This window comes from Adiantum capillus-veneris, chromosome 5 (assembly GCF_014529385.1).
Source record: "Adiantum capillus-veneris isolate H3 chromosome 5, ASM1452938v2, whole genome shotgun sequence".
Lineage (NCBI taxonomy): Eukaryota > Viridiplantae > Streptophyta > Polypodiopsida > Polypodiales > Pteridaceae > Adiantum > Adiantum capillus-veneris.
In genome coordinates, this window is record NC_140935.1 from 100,098,538 (window position 1) to 100,110,019 (window position 11,482).

General features: G+C 40.1%; 1 pseudogene; it reads right to left on the reverse strand.

Moving 5' to 3' along the window:
- Window positions 1–612: 612 nt before the first annotated feature.
- LOC147457812 (uncharacterized) lies at window positions 613–8,746 on the reverse strand (annotated as a pseudogene).
- Window positions 8,747–11,482: the final 2,736 nt, after the last annotated feature.

The window sequence follows — 11,482 nt, forward strand, 5'->3', positions numbered from 1 at the left end:
GCATAAGTTGTCATTCACGGTGTTTGTATACTTGTCTACACATAAAGCTTGAAAAGATGAATCTATTCTTTACATAAACTGGTGGAGGGAGAAAGACTCAATCAACTGGTTGAGGAGATGGGTGGTGGAGGGAGAAAGACTCAATCAATTGGTTGAGCAGAGATTTTGTATCGTGGGCAGTCAAGAAAAATCTCTTTTGTGTTATTTCGATAAATCGTTTCATGCTTGTGCTTTGTGGGCTGGGGTTGAGAAATTAGTGAAACGTTATTTTTTCCTTGAGCCGGAAATTTCTAAAAATGTTAAAAAATACAAGAAAAGGAGAAAGGTTGAGGAGTTTCTTTGGTCAAAACATGCACAAAAGTACTAATCAATGGGTATCCAAACTCTGGCATTTGAGAAAACACACATTGTTTATTCATAAAAATATTTAAAGCCCTTCATTGTTTTGCTTTGTGGCAGGAAGCCTCTTCTCTTGATGCAGAAAATATGCATATTATATACCTACCCTACCATTGTAGTGATCCTTGGTTTCACCATGTCTCTCTGTGCATGCTAGCCTTATGCTGAAGTTTGGCATATAGGTATATTCAATGCACATGATATGCATGAGCTTCCCCTTCACAAAAGTGGTGCCCTGAAACTCTTCTTTCACATGATGCTGCATTGACATTTTAGTTTTGGCCATAACGGTTTTGCAGGATCTTTTTCCTGCTTTAAGTTGGTCGGTTGCTCATCGTTGCTTCTTGTCATTCCATGAATGGGAGTGGGCATCTGCCATGGTATTTCTGACTTGATTGCAATTGCATTTTCATCAAAGTGCAGGGAATTCTGCGCCAGATTGCCAATTTGTGGAGATTCTACACATTATAGGTTAGTCAAAATATCTGTTTGCTACCATCAGATTTATGTAATCAGCTCGCTTTCTATAAATGGCACGTGCAGATGTGCCCGCGAGCGCGCACACACACAATGTATGAACACATAAACAACATATACATACATATGGATGTCTGTATTCTATGTACATGTACATGCAATCCTTTTCAAGTAGATTAGCTTAAGAAAAATCCAAGATAACAAAGTGGATAATAAAATTGCAAAAAAAGATCCGTATTTGACATAGCAACACATAATGTTATACCTGCAAGATTGTGATCATGAATATCTTCCTCTCCTATTGCTGCATCAAAGCTTTCATTTGCTTTGTCGAATTTTGGCACTCTAGAATATCTAGCACTACCATTTTGTTGTGGTTCAAGCTGGGTGCTTTGCATATTCACATTTCTTGATTGTTGACGGTTTTCATGAAAAGGTGTCAGTTTTTCTTCTGCTGCATCTACTAAAGGTTTTGTTTTGGTGAGCAAGGAAACATAAGTAGGAAAGTGTGCACATAGTTTGTCAATCAAGCATCTGTGGATGATCAATTTAATGCATTGATTAGTGTTTCCTTGGGCAAATGCGGGAAACATGTCATGTTTAAGCACATTACCATGAGAAAGCTTGTCCTAATCCCCACTCTGTTGCAAGTCTGTGACCTCTGCCGCATCAATCTTCAACACCAAAATCACTTTCTTAACTTGAACATCTGGTTCTTCCAAGGCCATTGCATCATCATTGAAGCCATGGGGATCACTAACTTTTCTATCACCTATCCCACCGTCAATAGTACCTGGGGAAAGCTTAAAATTTCTCTACCATTGGAAGAAGGATATATTACTTTCATGGTGTCAAAGTCTGAACTTACAACTTACAAGAGAGGCTAAAACACTGACACAAAACATGAAATCAAAGCACACAAGAAAACGGATAAAGAAGAATAAATAAATCACTAAATATCTTGGCAGGGCCACTTCCCTTGTTGAGACCCTGAATTTATGAACTCAGTACTGCTTTTCTCTATAGGTGCAAAGCTGCAACATACATATAATTACCGACTCTTAATATAAGTTAGAAATCACTATGTACATTGATACATAGACATGAAATGTCTGGTGTATGTGTATCCAGACGTCCGTGCAAACATACTTACATATATACCTGTATAGAATCTAGATGTATATATTGGATGTGTCATGCACCCATTACCTGGCACACATGTTGTTGGGGTATAAAGCCCAATGTGGTCACCCAGGTAAGTGGGCGGGCCGCCAGGTATGTACACATGTTCTTTTGTAAAAACCTAATAAGAACTCACTATGCTCTACACATTACAGTAGAGCGAGTTCACCATATCGTCGTGATCTTCTTCTCGCACTCTCTCTCGCGTCGCACTTCCGCTCGTACTCCTTCAACTGGTATCAGAGCTCAGATCGAGGCTCGGGGCAGCACTGCAGGAGGCTAGAGTCACCAGCTCAGATTGGAGTGAAATTTGATAGGAAAAGACACGGCCCCAAATCTTGTGGGAAAGCCCGAAGGACTTGGTGTTCTCAGAATTTCATTCTGAGGTCATCTCGGCCACCGTTCGGCTTCGACAAAGGTCTACGCAGGCCATTTTCGACTACGTGGTCTCGGCGGGTGCAGATCCGACTCTGCAAATTTGGGGTTTTCGGCCTATGACTGCAGGTGCTGAGGATATCGACACTCCCAGAGTGTTGATTTGTGGCTGTCTACACATCGAAGGACGGCTCACAGTTCTTGGAGGCGTGTCACATACGACACGGGTGCATCTACACACAGACTGTAGACGACATTCACTAGTTCATCATGTAGCTTGTGTTTGTTGCTTGATATTCCAGATTTCATCCTGACATTGCAGGTACTTCCACATGGGATGTATTGTCAGAGATGATGTATGTCTGTTGAGGGTTTGCTGGCTGTGAGTCACGCAGCAAACAACCGCCGCAGCGATTACAGCATACAATGGGAAATTTGTGGATGTATGACTTTGTGGGAAGTCTATGTACTGTCAGATTTACTGCAGCCTTTGTTGAGGGTCGAGTGAGGTTTTATTGAGCTGGGGGATTCTCGAATGTTGAGATCCTTTCGGTGATACAGGTCTTGGAGCGATCCCTCGAGCACCCTTAGATAGGCAGCTAAGATGTATTGACTGTGAGTTAGACAGTTGGGATTGCATCTTTGCTTTACTGCCGTTGAGGCATTGTCGCAGTCTATGCTTACAGGACAGTCAGAGACAGTACAGGTGCAGGACAAGTTTACCCGCAGCTTACAGTGTCAGAGAGACTGTTTTTTGAGTTGTTTTTTGGTCTATTTTTAGTACACCAGAGCCATTTTACAAAGGAGACTCTGCCAAAATTTCTGCAGAATCTGAAGCTTTCTTGGTTCATTTGACAGGTTGATATTGGTTCAGAGGTCAGTTTACAGGGGAAACTCTACCGAATTTTTCCCAGAAAAGTAAACTATTGTGAAGCGTAGCTATGGCTGGATCACAGGACACTGCTCTTTACAATATCAAGAAGCTGGATGGAACCAATTTCCCATTGTGGAAGAAGCAGATTTGGCACGTGTTGGTACAAAAGAAGCAGATAAAACCTATAAAGCTCAAGGGGATAAAACCAGAAGATATGGACGAAGATTAATGGAGCGAAATGGATGAATTGGCACTTTCTACCATTATGCTGACTTTGGCAGAAAGCGTTTACTTCAATGTAGCAGACGAGATGTCGGCTTATCAAGCATGGTTAAAGCTGAGTGATCTTTATGAGAAGCAGAGTGCAGCTTCACAGGTATACTGGCTTAAGAAGCTTGTTGACTTGAAGATGAAAGAAGGGACACCTATGTCCAATCATCTGAATGAATTCAACACAATCTATATTCAGTTGTCAGCTCAAGGTGTCAAGTTTGATGAACCTGTTAGAGCTATGTTCCTGTTGATCACATTGCCGGAAAGTTGGGACACTTTTCGCACAGATTTGAGTAATTTTGCACCTCCATATGGTTTGAACATAGCAGGTGTAGAAGGAAGTCTGCTTACTGAAGAAACCAATAGAAAGACAATGGACAAAGGCAAAGGAACAGCCTTAGTTGTCAGGGGAAGGACCAAAGAAAAGTACAAAGGTGGAAAGAGGAATCAGTCTCGTAGCAAGTCCCGCAGTGCTAAAGGCAAGAGTGACATAGAATGCTACCATTGTGGCAAGAAGGGTCACATGAAAAGAGACTGCAGAGAATGGAAAGCAGAAAAAGGCAAAGAGAAAGTTGAAGACCATAGTGAGAAGAAAAAGTCCTCATTGAAGATTCAAGAAATAAATGTGACAAACACTGTTGCAGAGGATGACAGTCTAGTGTCAGGAGACATCTACTTCTTGAAGAATACAATGGACTCAGCTCTTCTTACAGCATCTGATGGAAATGCACTGAGTGACTGGATTATAGACTCAGGGGATCACTTCATGTGTCTCCAAACAAGGAGTGGTTTACCTCTTATGTGACCACTAAAGATCATGTTTGGCTAGGCAATGGGCAGACATGTGAGATCTTAGGTATTGGAGATGTTCAATTGAAGTTTCAGAATGTCTCTTCTTTCATGCTGAAGAATGTGAGACATGTTCCCGCAATTACAAAGAGCTTGATCAGCACAGGTTTACTTGATGATGCTGGCTACGTCACCACTTTTGGACAGAACATGTGGAAGATATCCAAGGGTTCTATGACAGTAGCACATGGAGTAAAGTCTGGAGGACTTTACATGATTTATGTATCAAATGTCTCTAAAAATGTAATCAATGTAACCAAGCAGCCAAATGTTTCTTTGTGGCATAGCCGGTTAGGACATATGTCCAAGAAGGGAATGGAAATCTTGTCTCGTTCTGGTTATTTGCCTGGCTTTTCATTTAATGATTTTGAATTCTGTGAACATTGTCTGTATGGTAAGCAAACACAACAGCCACATAAGCATAGAAGCAATAGAAGAGATACACAGTAGGCACTTGTTCATAGTGATTTGTGTGGACCTATGCCTAACGTATCTCTAGGGGGAGCTTCTTACTTTATAGATGATTACTCGAGGAAAGTATGGGTTTACTTTCTCAAGCACAAGGATGAATCGTTTAGTGTTTTCAAAACGTTTGTGACACTTGTGGAGAATCAGAGTGGCAAGAAGCTTAAATGCTTACGCACTGACAATGGTGGAGAGTATGTTTCAAAGGCCTTTCAAGACTTTTGTGAGTCAAAAGGTATAAAACGTGAACTTACTGCTCCTTACAATCCTCCTCAAAATGGTGTTGCTGAGAGGATGAATAAGACCATACAAGAGAAGGTCAGAAGTATGTTGTCTAATGCACAGCTGCCAAATGGGTTTTGGGCTGAAGCTGTATCAACAGCCGTTCATCTTGTAAATAGATCTCCTAGCAAGGTTTTGCAGAAGGATTCAGTGCCAAAGATGGTATGGTCAGGCAAAATGCCCTCATACAAGCATCTCAGAGTCTTTGGCTGTGAGGCATATACTCACGTTCCAAAGGAATTTAGGAACAAACTTGAGCCAAAGAGTAGAAAGTGCATCTTTCTAGGCTATGGTAATTCTGGTGAGATGGGGTACAGACTTTGGGATCCCGAATCCAGAAAGGTTGTCCGCAGCAATGATGTTCACTTTAATGAATCCAAATATCATTCTAAACCAGAGAGGGTTGAGGAGATTAGAAGAGTTGTCTTCCAAGAAGATGGACCTGCACGTGCAAGACATAATGTCAGGGCTCAAGAGGAGCAAGGACAGGATAGAGTGGAACCACAGGTTGTGGCTGAGCCTGAGCCACCTATTGTGCGTAGATCTGGACGTGTCACGTGACCTCCTGATAGGTTTGTTCCATCTATGAACTATGTCATGTTGACTGATTGCAATGAGCCTTCATGTTACAAGGAAGTAGTGCAAATGAAGGACTCCGGGAATTGGCAATTGGCCATGCAGTCAGAGATGACAGCTCTGCATAAAAACCAGACATGGAAGCTAGTTAAATTACCACGGGGCAAAAAGGCTCTACCTTGTAAATGGGTTTACAGGTATAAGATCACCGCTCATGATAGTCAGCCAAAGTACAAAGCAAGGCTTGTTGCCAAGGGCTTTAAGCAAGAACAAGGCATTCACTTTGATGAAGTCTTCTCTCTGGTGGTCAAGATGACTACATTGAGATGCTTTCTTGCATTGGTTGCCATATTAGATTTAGTGTTGCACCAAATGGATGTCAAGACAGCGTTCTTGCATGGTGATTTAGATGTGGAAATTTACATGCAGCAGCGAGAAGGGTTTGTTGAGAAAGGCAAGGAAGATTGGGTATGCCAGTTGTTAAAGAGTCTTTATAGCTTAAAACAATCACCGAGGGCATGGTACCATAAATTCCACAAGTTTATGCTTTCTCAAGGCTACAAACGTAGTGAGTTCGATCACTGTCTATATACAAAGAAGGCTAAGGATGGCAATTGGCTGATCCTTATTTTGTATGTGGATTACATGTTGATTGCTGGCAAGCACTTGGAAGAAATTTGAGCTTTGAAGTCAAAGATGGCAAAATCGTTTGACATGAAAGACATGGGTGAGGCAAGTCATATACTTGGTATGCGCATTGAGAGAGACAGATCAAAGAAGTTGATTTGGTTATCTCAAAACAGAGTATATTGACAAGGTTTTGCAACGTTTCAATATGGAGAAGGGAAAGGCACTGAGTGTTCCATTGCCACCATATGTGAAACTTAGCAAACAAGATTGTCCTGTGTCTGAGGAAGAACAGGCTGAAATGGATAAGATTCCATATGCGTCTGCAGTGGGTAGTTTGATGTATGCAATGATTGCTACTCGCCCAGACATTGCATTTGCAGTGGGAGTAGTAAGTCGATACATGTCAAACCCAGGCAAGAAACATTGGGAGGTAGTGAAAGGAATATTGAGATACCTGAAAGCTACAAAGAGTATGCGTATATGCTATGGGAGTCAGGAGCTAAGTGTAAAGGGTTTTACAGACTCAGATTATGCAGGTGACTTAGACAACCGAAGGTCTACGTCAGGGTATGTCTTTACATTGGCTGGTGGAGCAGTATCATGGCGTTCTAGATTACAAGATTGTGTTACTCAGTCTACTACAGAGGCTGAATATGTTGCAGCATCAGAGGCATGCAAAGAATCAATTTGGCTTAACAGACTAGTAACAGATTTGGGAATCAAAGAAGATATGCCTGTGTTATATTGTGATAGTCAAAGTGCTATACAATTGGCTCGCAATCTAGTTTATCACTCAAAGACAAAGCATGTGGATGTGAAGTATCATTTCATCAGGGAAATGCTCGAGGATAAGCAACTTCAGCTTGTCAAAGTTCACACCACAAAAAATCCTGCTGATCTACTTACAAAAGGACTTCCCTCAGAGAGCTTTGCGCATTTTCGCAAGCAGTTAGGTGTAGGGTAGTACATCACTTCTCTACATCTCTTGTATATTAGCTTGTATAGTAGCTTCTCTCACACTTAAAGTACCACATTGGACTTTAAGTGGGAGGTTGTTGGGGTATAAAGCCCAATGTGGTCGCCCAGGTAAGTGGGAGGGCCGCCAGGTATGTACACATGTTCTTTTGTAAAAACCTAATAAGAACTCACTATGCTCTACACATTACAGTAGAGAGAGTTCACCATATCGTCGTGCTCTTCTTCTCGCACTCTCTCTCGCGTCGCACTTCCGCTCGTACTCCTTCACATGCCAAGCTACAACATACATTTATTTCCCGGCTCTTAAATCAATGTTAGAAATCACTACATACAATGATGCATATATGCATAGACATTGAGAAATGTCTGGCATATGTGTATGTGGATGTTCGTGTAAACATCCTTCCATGTATACCTATACAGATGTATATATTGGATGTGTAATGCACCCATTATCTGACACACATGTTTGTGTTGGGGGGGACATATGTACTGCTGGTGGATGCTATCGGTGTCCAGACTCTTAATTTGTGACTTGAGAGAATACCTTGCATGGAGACCGACCAAGCCACAATTCTGGAGCTGGGATTCACTAAAATGTTGTGTGGAGAGGTCTTCTAGAATGTCAACACAAGCTTCTTCCGAAGTATCAGATTCAACATCAGAAACTTTTGTTGCATCTTCACTGCTTCTCTCACCATTGTCATCCACAAAATCTCTGACCTCGTTTTGTAATTTTGGATTAATATTAATATGTTGTGAAGCATTTCTCTGGTATCTGCCCTGCAAAGTGGAGAATAGTTCATATATTTGTCAAACTTATTCGATTGTGCGGACCCAAAGAGACATGGCGAAAGACTCATAGAGAAAAAAAGGAAAACATATTCATTTATGAAAACCTTTAAGCTAGCAAACATACCTTTGTTTTTGTATCTTTATCTGCAGGGTGAATAACAAACTCCATCCTTGCAAATCTGCACAGGCATATATGTTCGGTCATGCTCAAGCACATAGTAACAACAATGCCTCGTATGCAAGCAAGGTAATCTCTCTACCTGTCTGAATGCTCTTGTTTAGCTGAGGATCCAGACCTGTTTGAGGAGCTCCCTTGCCGGCACTGCGCCTTCTCACATCCATGGGTACAGAATTAGATCTCTTGACTACACTGGCAGCTCCTAGTTGCCGTGCACGCAATGTTGAACCTCTTGAGCTTGTTGGTCTCTCAGGTATCTTTGTTCGAAGAGCGGAAGGGACTTCAGTTAGTGACCCATTATCGAAGTTGTCCCATCCCAATGGTTTCAAATAAGCTCCTCTCTCTTGCGGTTTTGAAGATGATGATGGCGCATAGGTGATTGTAATATTATAAAGATAATTAGATAAGATCATCCGCCTCTCTCTCTCTCTGCCACAGTGGCAGTGCCCCTCGTGATGAGAGCTGATGGAGCGTACATTGTATTAAATGCAGGTCGACCACGCAAGACTAGGCAGCTGCAGCCTGCAAGTCCTCCACAACTCAGCCCCTGCAATCGCAACTGCGCTACATACATGCTGTTCTCTCTCTCTCTCTCTCTCTCTCTCTCTCTCTCTCTCTCTCTCTCTCTCTCTCTCTCTCTCTCTCTCTCACACACACACACACACACACACACACACACACACAATGACACACACATGTCTACCAAATGCAGTACTGCAAAATTGACGTCGCGAGTTCACCTGCAGCGAAGTACTTTACAAAAAATACTCGTCCACGTGGACGGTATCCGTTAAAGGATGCCTAATCTGACCCAATACTAGGGCCTTTCTTTAGCAGGCCAAAAAGACATTCTCTATAAAAGAAATGGATCTAAGATTGTACACACCTACCAACAAATAAGGCACAACGATGTCGCCATCATCATTTCAATAGAGACCAGTCCCCTTGCCATCACCCTCAAAGCCATGGGAGTCCCTTTTGTTGTTCTTCTTCTTCCTTTCCTTCCTCACAATGCCTCCCATTGCAATTGAGATCTCTCTTTGTACCATTCTCCTAAATGTGCTTTGAAATAGTTGGGAGCGCAAAGAGCCCTGCAAAATGCCAAAAATAACATGCTACAATAATCTATTTATATGTGTGTCGTGTGTGTATATATATATAGAAGTGTGTGTGTGTGTGTGGAATTTATTAGAATCATGCAAGTTGAAGCTGCACTTTAGTATTTTAAAAAAATAGAATGGAAGAGAAGTCAAGCCATGTGTTTAAAAACCAAAAATATGTGTTTTAAAACCAAAAATAACATTTAAGGTAATCTCCATAGGATGACAATGAAAACAATGAAAGTCCCCCTAACCCAAAATCAAAACAATGAAAGTCTAGCTAACCCAACACAACACTAAGCTTTCTTTTAGAAAGCCAAAAAAGTAGGCCAAAAAGCTTTAGAGGAGAGGAGAGTTAAAGTGACATTTAAAATATTTCCATTACTTCTTCGACCTAACTTTTTGGCTTTCTAAAAGAAGCCTTAGAATTGAGTTGGGTTAGGCATACTTTCAATGTTTTCATTTGAGTGATAATTGAGACTTACATTAAATGTTGTTTCAATTTTAAAATAGTATATGGATCAATTTATTTCACTTTCATTTCATATATGACATGTCTTGACTTTTCTTGCATTCTATTGTTTTAGAATGTTAAAGTGAAACTTCACTTGCATAATTCTAGTAAATCTTATGAATACACACACATATATTAATGAGTTTTTGGTATGTGGAAGGCCATAGGGTTCATTGTGCAAGGTTATTGCAACATCGAAGCTGTTGGATTTTTTGGTTGGATGAGCGCCACATGACAAGGGTCTTATAACTTTGTTGTCCCTTCAATTGTCTCCTTACACTTTCTTTGAGAGACAAGTGTCCTAAGGGATTCAAAAGTCTTGTAAATAGAAAGCTAAAACTTTGGAATAGAAAGCTATTCTCCAAGGTAACATTTACTTTGTCTGCATTTACTTTGTCTGCATGGTTAAAATGACTTTAGAGATCAAAACATTAAACAAAATATCCATAGGAGTTTGATCTTATGATGCGGTCTTTGAGAAAGCCTTTTTGTCTAAGCGGAAAGTTTCCTCCTTATACAAATACAAAGTGAAAATACTAGTAGAAATTTTTAAATTTGCAAAATATTCGAACGATTTTCTAGTATAATTTATCGGGTTTTTTTCCCTTTGCCATCCTTTGCAACCGGCTAATCTCGATTTTCAATCGGCTAAGCCTAAGCTCAGACACACCTTTCTCAAACACTGAGGTATTACTAACGATTCTCTCATTTGAGGAGTTCAAAAAATTTCAAATATTTTTTTGTTTTGATTTTTAATGGTCTTTTTATTTTACTTTCTTTTTGTTTTATTTTGTTTCAAAATACTGATGTGCAATGTGCACCATTTACCTTATTATTGGGCCCCTTCATAATATATAAGTCATTTGCACGTAGGGATACCGACTACAAAAATTAAAAAAATGGCTTGATTGAGACTTACCTTAAATGTTATTTGAATTTTATAATATTAAATGGATCTTTTTATTTCACCTTCATTTCGCATCCTCACATGGCTTGACTTCTCTTGGATTCTATTCTTTTAGAATGCTAAAGTCAAGCTTCACCTTACATAATTCTAGTAAATTCAAATAAATTCTATACATACATACATATATACACATATACATACATACATAATTATATATATACACACACACATCTATATATTTATATACTTATGTTTATTAAACCCACCTTTTTTATTAAGGCATTAAAAAAGAAGTCTTTAAATAACAAAACATTAGGTAGGACGTTTATAGCATAATCCGTCGTTGAAGACAATGGTGGGGGTCAAATCGACCATTAAGCCATTCTGGAACCGCTAGTTTATAATTGTGTGTGTATATGGACAATACAATCTTATATTGAAACAATACAACTACAACACTGATTAAGACCTACTTTCGATAAACCTTTCCTCCCCCCTTACCTTCAAAAGGCCATCGTGAGTCCTCACCTTGTTTTATTTCATAGCTTCACATGGCTTGACTTTTCTTACATTCTATAATTTAGTTCTAGTAAATATTCAAGAAAGTCTCTTTTATTAAGCGATCGTC